Source organism: Arachis hypogaea, chromosome 18, assembly GCF_003086295.3.
Source record: "Arachis hypogaea cultivar Tifrunner chromosome 18, arahy.Tifrunner.gnm2.J5K5, whole genome shotgun sequence".
Taxonomy (NCBI): Eukaryota; Viridiplantae; Streptophyta; class Magnoliopsida; order Fabales; family Fabaceae; genus Arachis; species Arachis hypogaea.
Genome location: NC_092053.1, coordinates 88,191,105 through 88,200,450, shown reverse-complemented (window position 1 = coordinate 88,200,450; position 9,346 = coordinate 88,191,105). Strand labels below are relative to the sequence as shown.

The 9,346-nt window shown below is 35.1% G+C and overlaps 1 non-coding gene across 1 annotated transcript; it reads left to right on the top strand.

Moving 5' to 3' along the window:
- The first annotated feature begins 1,967 nt into the window (after nucleotides 1–1,967).
- On the top strand, nucleotides 1,968–2,075 carry LOC112773478 (small nucleolar RNA R71). The gene has a single exon (XR_003188025.1). It is a non-coding gene; the product is annotated as a small nucleolar RNA R71 (small nucleolar RNA).
- The last annotated feature ends 7,271 nt before the right edge of the window (nucleotides 2,076–9,346 follow it).

Here is a 9,346-nt window from a genome sequence, read left to right as displayed (position 1 = left end):
CATGCTCTGTTCTGGCGTTGAACGCCAGCCAGATGCTCCTTACTGGCGTTTAAACGCCAGTAAGATCTTCCTCCAGGGTGTGATTTTTCTTCTACTGTTTTTAATTCTGTTTTTAATTTTTTTGATTTATTTTTTGACTCCACATGATCATGAACCTAATAAAACATGAAATAACAATAAAAATAAATTAAAATTAGATAAATAAAAATTGGGTTGCCTCCCAACAAGCACTTCTTTAATGTCAATAGCTTGACAGTGGGCTCTCATGGAGCCTCACAGATGTTCAGAGCATTGTTGAGACTTCCCAACACCAAACTTAGAGTTTGGATATGGGAGTTCAACACCAAACTTAGAGTTTGGTTGTGGCCTCCCAACACCAAACTTAGAGTTTGACTGTGAGGGCTCTGGTTGATTCTGCAGTGGGAGAAGCTTACTGTGCCTCTTTTCCATGTTTACAGAAGGATAACCTTGAGTTGTAAACACAAGGGAGTCCTCATTCAATTGAAGGACTAATTCACCTCTGTCAACATCAATCACAGCTCTTGCTGTGGCTAGGAAGGGTCTTCCAAGGATGATAGATTCATCCTCATCCTTCCCAGTATCTAGGATTATGAAATCAGCAGGGATGTAAAGGCCTTCAATCTTTACTAACATGTCCTCTACTTGTCCACAAGCCTGTTTTCTAGAATTGTCTGCCATCTCTAATGAGATTTTAGCAGCTTGTACCTCAAAGATTCCTAATTTCTCCATTACAGAGAGTGGCATGAGGTTTATTCCTAACCCCAGGTCACATAGAGCCTTCTCAAAGGTCATGGTGCATATGGTAGAAGGTATTTGGAACTTTCCAGGATCCTGTTTCTTCTGAGGCAATCTCAGTTGATCCAATGCATTTAGTTCATTGGTGAACAGGGGAAGTTCATCTCCCCAAGTCTCATTACCAAATAAATTGGCATTCAGCTTCATGATTGCACCAAGGAACTTGGCAACTTGTTCTTCAGTGACATCCTCATTCTCTTCAGAAGAAGAATACTCATCAGAACTCATGAATGGCATAAGGAGGTTCAATGGAATCTCTATGGTCTCTAGATGAGTCTCAGATTCCTTTGGTTCCTCAGAGGTAAACTCCTTATTGATCACTGGACGTCCCAGGAGGTCTTCCTCACTGGGATTCACGTCCTCAACCTCCCTTACAGGTTCAGCCATGGTAATTAATTCAATGGCCTTGCACTATCCTTTTGGATTTTCTTCTGTATTGCTTGGGAGAGTACTCGGAGGGGTTTCAGTGATTCTTTTACTCAGCTGGCCCACTTGTGCTTCCAACTTTCTAATGGAGGACCTTGTTTCATTCATGAAACTCACAGTGGCCTTAGATAGATCAGAGACTAAGTTTGCTAAATTAGAGGTATTTTGTTCAAAGTTCTCTATCTGTTGCTGAGTGGATGATGGAAAAGGCTTGCTATTGCTAAACCTGTTTCTTCCACCATTATTGAAGCCTTGTTGAGGCTTTTGTTGATCCTTCCATGAGAGATTTGGGTGATTTCTCCATGAGGGATTATAGCTGTTTCCATATGGTTCACCCATGTAATTCACCTCTGCTATTGCAGGGTTCTTAGGATCATAAGCTTCTTCTTTAGAAGGTGCCTCGTGAGTACTGTTGGATGCATAGCTTGCATTCCATTCAGACTCTAAGAAATCATATTGACTTGCTGAGTCAATATTTTATTCTGAGCTAATATGGCATTCAGAGTATCAATTTCAAGAACTCCCTTCTTCTGAGGCGTCCCATTACTCAAAGGATTCCTCTCAGAAGTGTACATAAACTGGTTATTAGCAACCATGTCAATGAGTTCTTGAGCTTCTGCAGGCGTTTTCTTTAGGTGAATGGATCCACCTGTAGAAGTATCCAATGACATTTTAGCTAATTCAGACAGGCCATCATAGAATATATCCAGGATGGTCCATTCTGAAAGCATGTCAGAAGGACACTTTTTGGTCAGTTCTTTGTATCTTTCCCAAGCTTCATAGAGGGATTCACCTTCTTTCTGTCTGAAGGTTTGAACATCCACTCTAAGTTTACTCAGCTTTTGAGGAGGAAAGAACTTGGCTAAGAAAGCCTTGACCAGCTTATCCCAAGAGTTCAGGCTGTCTTTAGGTTGAGAATCCAACCATATTCTAACTATGTCTCTTACAGAAAAAGGGAAAAGCATGAGCCTGTAGACTTCAGGATCTACTCCATTAGTCTTAACAGTATCACAGATCTGCAAGAATTCAGTTAAGAACTGAAAAGGATCTTCAGATGGAAGTCCATGAAACTTGCAGTTTTGTTACATCAGAGAAACTAATTGAGGTTTCAGCTCAAAGTTGTTTGCTCCAATGGCAGGGATGGAGATGCTTCTTCCATGTAAATTGGAATTAGGTGCAGTAAAGTCACCAAGCATCCTCCTTGCATTATTATTATTTTCGGCTGCCATCTCCTCTTCCTGTTCGAAAATTCCTGTAAGGTTGTCTCTAGATTGTTGTATTTTAGCTTCTCTTAGTTTCCTCTTCAGAGTCCTTTCAGGTTCAGGGTCTGCTTCAACAAGAATGTTCTTGTCCTTGCTCCTGCTCATATGAAAAAGAGGGAACAGAAAAATAATAATAATAATAGGGATCCTTTTTACCCTGGTATAGAGGTTCCCCTATGTGAGTAGAAGAAGAAAAGAATGTAATGTAAAGAAGGTAAGAAGAGAAAATTCGAACACAGATGGAAGAAGGGGTTCGAATTTGGGTGAGATGAAGTGTTAGTAGATGAATAAATAAATAGAAGGAGATGAGAGAGAGGGAGGATTTTCGAAAATAAAATTTTGAAAAGGGGTTAGGGATTTTCGAAAATAAAATTTAGAATTTTTGAAAAAGAGGGAAGAGATTTTCGAAAATTAGAGAGAGAGAGTTAGTTAGGTAGTTTTGAAAAAGATAAGAAACAAACAAAAAGTCAATTAGGTAGTTGAAAAGATAAGAAGATAAGGAGTTAGAAAAGATATTTGAAAATCAAATTTTTGAAAAAGATAAGATTTAAAAAAAATATGATAGGAAGATATGATTAGAATTAGTTATGAAAAAGATTTGATTTTTAAAATCATCATTAATGACTTGACTCACAAGAAATCACAAGATATGATTCTAGAATTTAAAGTTTGAATCTTTCTTAACAAGTAAGTAACAAACTCGAAATTTTTGAATCAAAACATTAATTGATGATGTGATTTTTGAAAATATGATATAAAAATAAGAAAAAGATTTTGAAAATATTTTGAAAAAGATTTTTGAAATTTTCGAAAACAAATAAAAAATGGAAAAGATATGATTTTTGAAAAAGATTTGAAAAAGATAAGATTTTTAAATTGAAAATTTGATTTGACTCATAAGAAACAACTAAGTTTTAAAAAAGTTTTGAAAAAGTCAACTCAAATTTTCGAAATTTATGAGTGAAAAAGGGAAAGATATTTTTTTGATTTTTGAATTTTTAATGATGAAAGAAAAAAACATGAAAAGGACTCAATGCATGAAAGATAGGGATCAAAACAATGAATGCATGCAAGAATGCTATGAATGTCAAGATGAACACCAAGAACACTTTGAAGATCATGATGAACATCAAGAACTTATTTTTGAAAATTTTATATGCAAAGAAAACATGCAAGACACCAAACTTAGAAATCTTTCATGTTCAGACACTATGAATGCAAAAATGTACATGAAAAACAAGAAAAGACACAAAACAAGAAAACATCAAGATCAAACAAGAAGATTTACCAAGAACAACTTGAAGATCATGAAGAACACCATGAATGCATGATTTTTTCGAAAGATGCAAGATGAACATGCAATTGACACCAAACTTAAAATCTGAATCAAGACTCAAACAAAAACACAAAACATTTTTTTGATTTTTATGATTTTCTAATTTTTTTTGTATTTTTCGAAAATTAATTTGAAAAAGAAAAATAAGGATTCCAAAATTTTTAATATGAATTCCAGGAATCTTGCAATCTTAGTCTAAAGCTTCAGTCCAGGAATTAGACATGGCTCACTAGCTAGCCAAGCTTTCAGTGAAAGCTCCAGTCCAAAACACTAGACAAGGCCAATGGCTAGCCAAGCTTCAGATATACTGCTCATTAGTTATCAAATTAACTTTCCTCTATGCTGATGGTTTGGAAGCCTCAGTCCAAAAAAAAAAAATTAGACATGGCTTTACAGCCAGCCAGGCTTCAACGTGCTTCATGAAACTCTAGAATTCATTCTTAAAAATTCTGAAAAAAATATATTTTTGAAAAGATTTATTTATTTATTTTTTTGAATATTAATTGGGAAAAACGAAAAAGAAGAAAATATTTTTGAAGAATTTTTTGAAAACAAAATAAGAAGAAAATTACCCAATCTGAGCTACACGATGAACCGTCAGTTGTCCAAACTCAAAACAATCCCCGGCAACGGCGCCAAAAACTTGGTGTTGTTGCCGGACCAAAAACATGGCACTGTTGTTACCGGAAACAAATGCGAAATAAATTCCCCGGCAACGGCGCCAAAAACTTGGTGCTCTAATCTTAATTCATGATTTGTCACAACTTCGATACAACTAACCAACAAGTGCACTGTGTCGTCCAAGTAATAAAACCTTACGTGAGTAAGGGTCGATCCTACGGAGATTGTTGGTATAAAGCAAGCTATGGTCATCTTGTAAATCTCAGTCAGGCGGATATCAAATGGTTATGGAGTTTTCGAATAATAATAATAAATAAATATAAAATAAAGATAGAAATACTTATGTAATTCATTGGTGAGAATTTCAGATAAGCGTATAGAGATGCTTTCGTTCTTCTGAACTTTTGCTTTCCTGCTGTCTTCATCCAATCAGTCCTACTCCTTTCCATGGCAAACTTTATATAAGGGCATCACCGTTGTCAATGGCTACATTCCATCCTCTTGTGAAAAAGGTCCAAATGCTCTGTCACAGCACGGCTAATCATCTGAGGTTCTCGATCATACTGGAATAGGATTCACCCTCCTTTTGCGTCTGTCACTACGCCCAGCACTCGCGAGTTTGAAGTTCGTCACAGTCATTCAATCCCTGAATCCTACTCGGAATACCATAGACAAGGTTTAGACTTTCCGGACTCTCATGAATGCCGCCATCAATCTAGCTTATACCACGAAGATTCTGATCAAGAGATCCAAGAGATATTCATTCAATCTAAGGTGGAACGGAAGTGGTTGTCAGGCACGCGTTCGTAGGGGGAATGATGATGATTGTTACGTTCATCACATTCATATTGAAGTACGAATGAATATCTTAGAAGCAGAATAAGTTGAATTGAATAGAGAAACAGTAGTACTTTGCATTAATTCGTGAGGAACAGCAGAGCTCCACACCTTAATCTATAGAGTGTAGAAACTCTACCGTTGAAAATACATAAGTGATGAAGGTTCAGGCATGGCCAAGAGGCCAGCCCCCAAACGTGATCAATATGATCTCAAGATGAACTAAAAATCATAAGATGATCTAAATACAATAGTAAAAAGTCCTATTTATACTAAACTAGCTACTAGGGTTTACAGAAGTAAGTAATTGATGCATAAATCCACTTCCGGGGCCCGATTGGTGTGTGCTTGGGCTGAGCTTGAAGTTTACACGTGTAGAGGCTTCTTCTAGAGTTGAATGCCAAGTTGTAACGTGTTTTTGGCGTTCAACTCTGGTTCGTGACGTGTTTCTGGCGTTTAACTCCAGACTGCAGCATAGAACTGGCGTTCAACGCCCTTTTGTGTCATCTAAACTCGGCCAAAGTATGAACTATTATATATTTCTGGAAAGCCCTGGATGTCTACATTCCAACGCAATTGGAAGCGCACCATTTTGAGTTCGGTAGCTCCAGAAAATCCACTTTGAGTGCATGGAGGTCAGAATCCAACAGCATCAGCAGTCCTTCTTCAACCTCTGAATCTGATTTTTGCTCAAGTCCCTCAATTTCAGCCAGAAAATACCTGAAATTATAGAAAAACACTCAAACTCATAGTAAAGTCCAGAAATATGAATTTAACATAAAAACTAATAAAAACATCCCTAAAAGTAGCTAGATCCTACTAAAAACAATGCCAAAAAGCGTATAAATTATCCGCTCATCAGAAAACAAAGACTAGGCAATACCAGTTGATACACAACCTTTGGCGAATAGCACAAATGAAGATGACTTCAATTAAAGGACTTGCAATGTCAAGAAGGCTCGGTGACCAAAGCACGAAGTGGATCTTGAAATCGTGAATATAATGCATTGAGCTGCACAATGTATCAATTCTCGTCTCTCAAAACCTTAACAATCATACAATTAAGATGTCATGCCTTAACGTACAATTATTATTCAAATTGAACAAGCAACACAAGAACAAATAGGTAACACAGAGGGAGGCGTTGAGGATTTTAGCAGATCTAGGAGGGAAAGGAGAGGAAGCTAGAGGTGACCTCACAGGAGGAGATTACCACGGGAGGAGATGTCGCCAAAGGAGGTCTTCACCGGAGGAGATGTCACTGGAGAAGTTTTGAGATCCAAAAGAAGATCCAAAATCGTCGCACTAACCAGGGACAACGACTATGGGAAAACAACTTCAACAACGAATCGCTCTCCAGCTTCTCCCACATGAAAAAGTATATGTCTGTGACCGTACTTGTTCACTGGTGAGCATGCCTCCTTTCATTCCGCTCTTACTAGTAGCGTACCTCCAACTCTACATATCTCGTCCAATGCTGCTGCAACTTTCACTCCATATCCTGCTGTAGCTCCCTATTGAGCAAGATAACCTGTTCCCTAATATCCACATCCCTGCTGGAATAGGACTCAACATTGAAAAATCACAAAGTAATCATGGTGGATTGATGTCCCATGTCATAGACATTCTCGCGCTTGTGCCCACCAATAGTCTGCATCCATATTTCATCCTTAGATATGGGCAGAGGCTCAAAGCCCCTTGTGCAATCTAAGTCGCATGTTCCTCTTGGGCCTTGGCTATCTGAATGTCAAACTCAATGTAAAATCAAATAAGTTTGAACACAAGTTAAATAAACAAACAAATATAATTTATTGAGATATATTTGGCTTTGCTGAACTTACAGAAGCATCCTTATACGACTTGTCAACCCATTTAGTATGGTCTTCCTTCCTCGTGTGCATTGTAACAACCCGCATTTTTAAAAATCTAAAAATAAATAAGTTATAATTTATTTTATTTAGTTTGAGTTTTTTATTATTTTATTTTTAGAATTTATTTTATTAAGAATAATTAAATTAATTTTATGATAACTAGGGTTTAAATTAATTAGGATTTTTATGTAATTTTTATTATAATGAGATCTTTTGAGAAAAGATAAAATTATTATTATTATTATTATTATTATTATTATTATTATTATTATTATTATTATTATTATTATTATTTTATTTTTACATGCTTTAATTAAAATAAAGATTTGTTTAATAATATTATTATTAAGATCAAAATATGCCAGTATGAGTAAATATCGGTATTCTGTGATGAACCTAGCTTTGCTAATGATTCATCATATATCTTTTCTTCGTATAATCATTATGTTACTAATATTATTTATATTAATAACTCATATATATTTATCCCTATATATATTATTACTTGTGTTTTAATATATCCAACGTTCATAATTATTCGTTTGAGATATTTATAACTTGAATCGCTGACTCAGTAGCCTAACAAATTGACACATGGCCTTAAAGTGACACCTAACCCCTTCTCTTTAATTAATCATCATCAACTTTCATTCTCTTTTCTAATCAAACCAAAGGAAGGAAAAAGAGAGAGAGAGAGAGAAGTCGTGTGGGTTCCATGGCACCTCCGAGCTTCTGAGCTCGATTTCTTGAGATCCGTAACTTTTGTCAAAAATTCAAAATGATTAAAGTGTTTTATATCTTTCTCCTCTTGACGTTGATGTCACTTTTTTTGGGAGAAATCGATGGTAAAGCTTCTGTCCTCTTTGCATGGTTTGGCCAAGTGAGCCCAGAGGCAAAATAACCAATTATTTATTTTTTTTTCAGATTTCTTGGTCAGAAAGCTTTGTTGGTACTACGGGTGTGAGGACAGCGAGCTAGAGGTAGAGTTTGGTAAATTATTTAAAAATTAATTGTGTTCTTGAAGTTTGATTGATGATTGGTTGTTTGGTGATTGAAATTGAGTGTTTATATATTAGTTTGATCATGTTTCTTTGATGAAATTAAGTTTAGAACTCAAGTGACATGGAAGTTATTGCTGCTAAACCGAGAGCTTTCAAGGCTTGAATTCAAGCTTAATTGATGTATTTTGATGTGTTTATAATGGCTGGAATGTTGCCTTTTGGTTTGAGAAAAATCAGGTAAAAATAAAAAACCGAAAAACTCGAAAACAGATTTAAATCAAGTATATATATGTTGGAAGATCACAGGAGAAGATTTTAGTTTTGAGAAGAGTGTTTGTCACCAATGCAAATATTATTTTTGAATATGAAAATGTAATTTGATAAAATATTGGGGTAAAAATAGTAATTATATGAGCTTTGGGAGTATTTTGAGTAAAAATAAAAGTTTTGGGGTAAAATGAATATCTTATAAAAGTTAAGAGTTATTTTAAAAAAATATGAAGTTAAATTAGTGATTTTATAAAAATTTTGAGTTAAAAGTAAAGGTATTTAAAAGTTTAGAGTTAAAATATAATTTTTAAGTGTTTAATAATAAAGCTTTAATAAGCTATGTTTTTTATAATTATAGTGAAAAATTGTTAATACTCTGTATTTATTAATACTATTTTGCTTATACTAAATTAATTATTATTTTTTATTAAAGATATTATTTTATTTATAATAATATATCAGAAGAGTAAAATAGTAATCTTTCCTAAAAGTTCTAGCAAGACAAATCTAAGCTAAAGAACCTTAGGAATCTCTTTTCATAAAACACCTAAAGAAAGGTTTGAGGAAAGAATCAAGGATAGGGGCAATATTGAGATAAGACTTAAAAGATGTGACTAGTATTAATGAAAGAGGAAAGATGCAAAGATGATAAAGATGGGCTTAGTCCTAAAGATTAAAGTAACTCAGAGACGGTGAGATAGAAATTGTTGTTAGAGATCGATAAGTGTGGTTGATGTTTCTTGACTTGCGCCTGGAGCTGAACATTGAAACGAGGACGCTTGTAAACAGCGTGTTGTTTTTCCGTTCGCCCTTGAGCTCATGACCTGCACTAGGACTAGACATGTGATAAACCATTATTTTATTATTTATATTGTGTTTAATTGTGCGATTTTATCAAATCTTTAC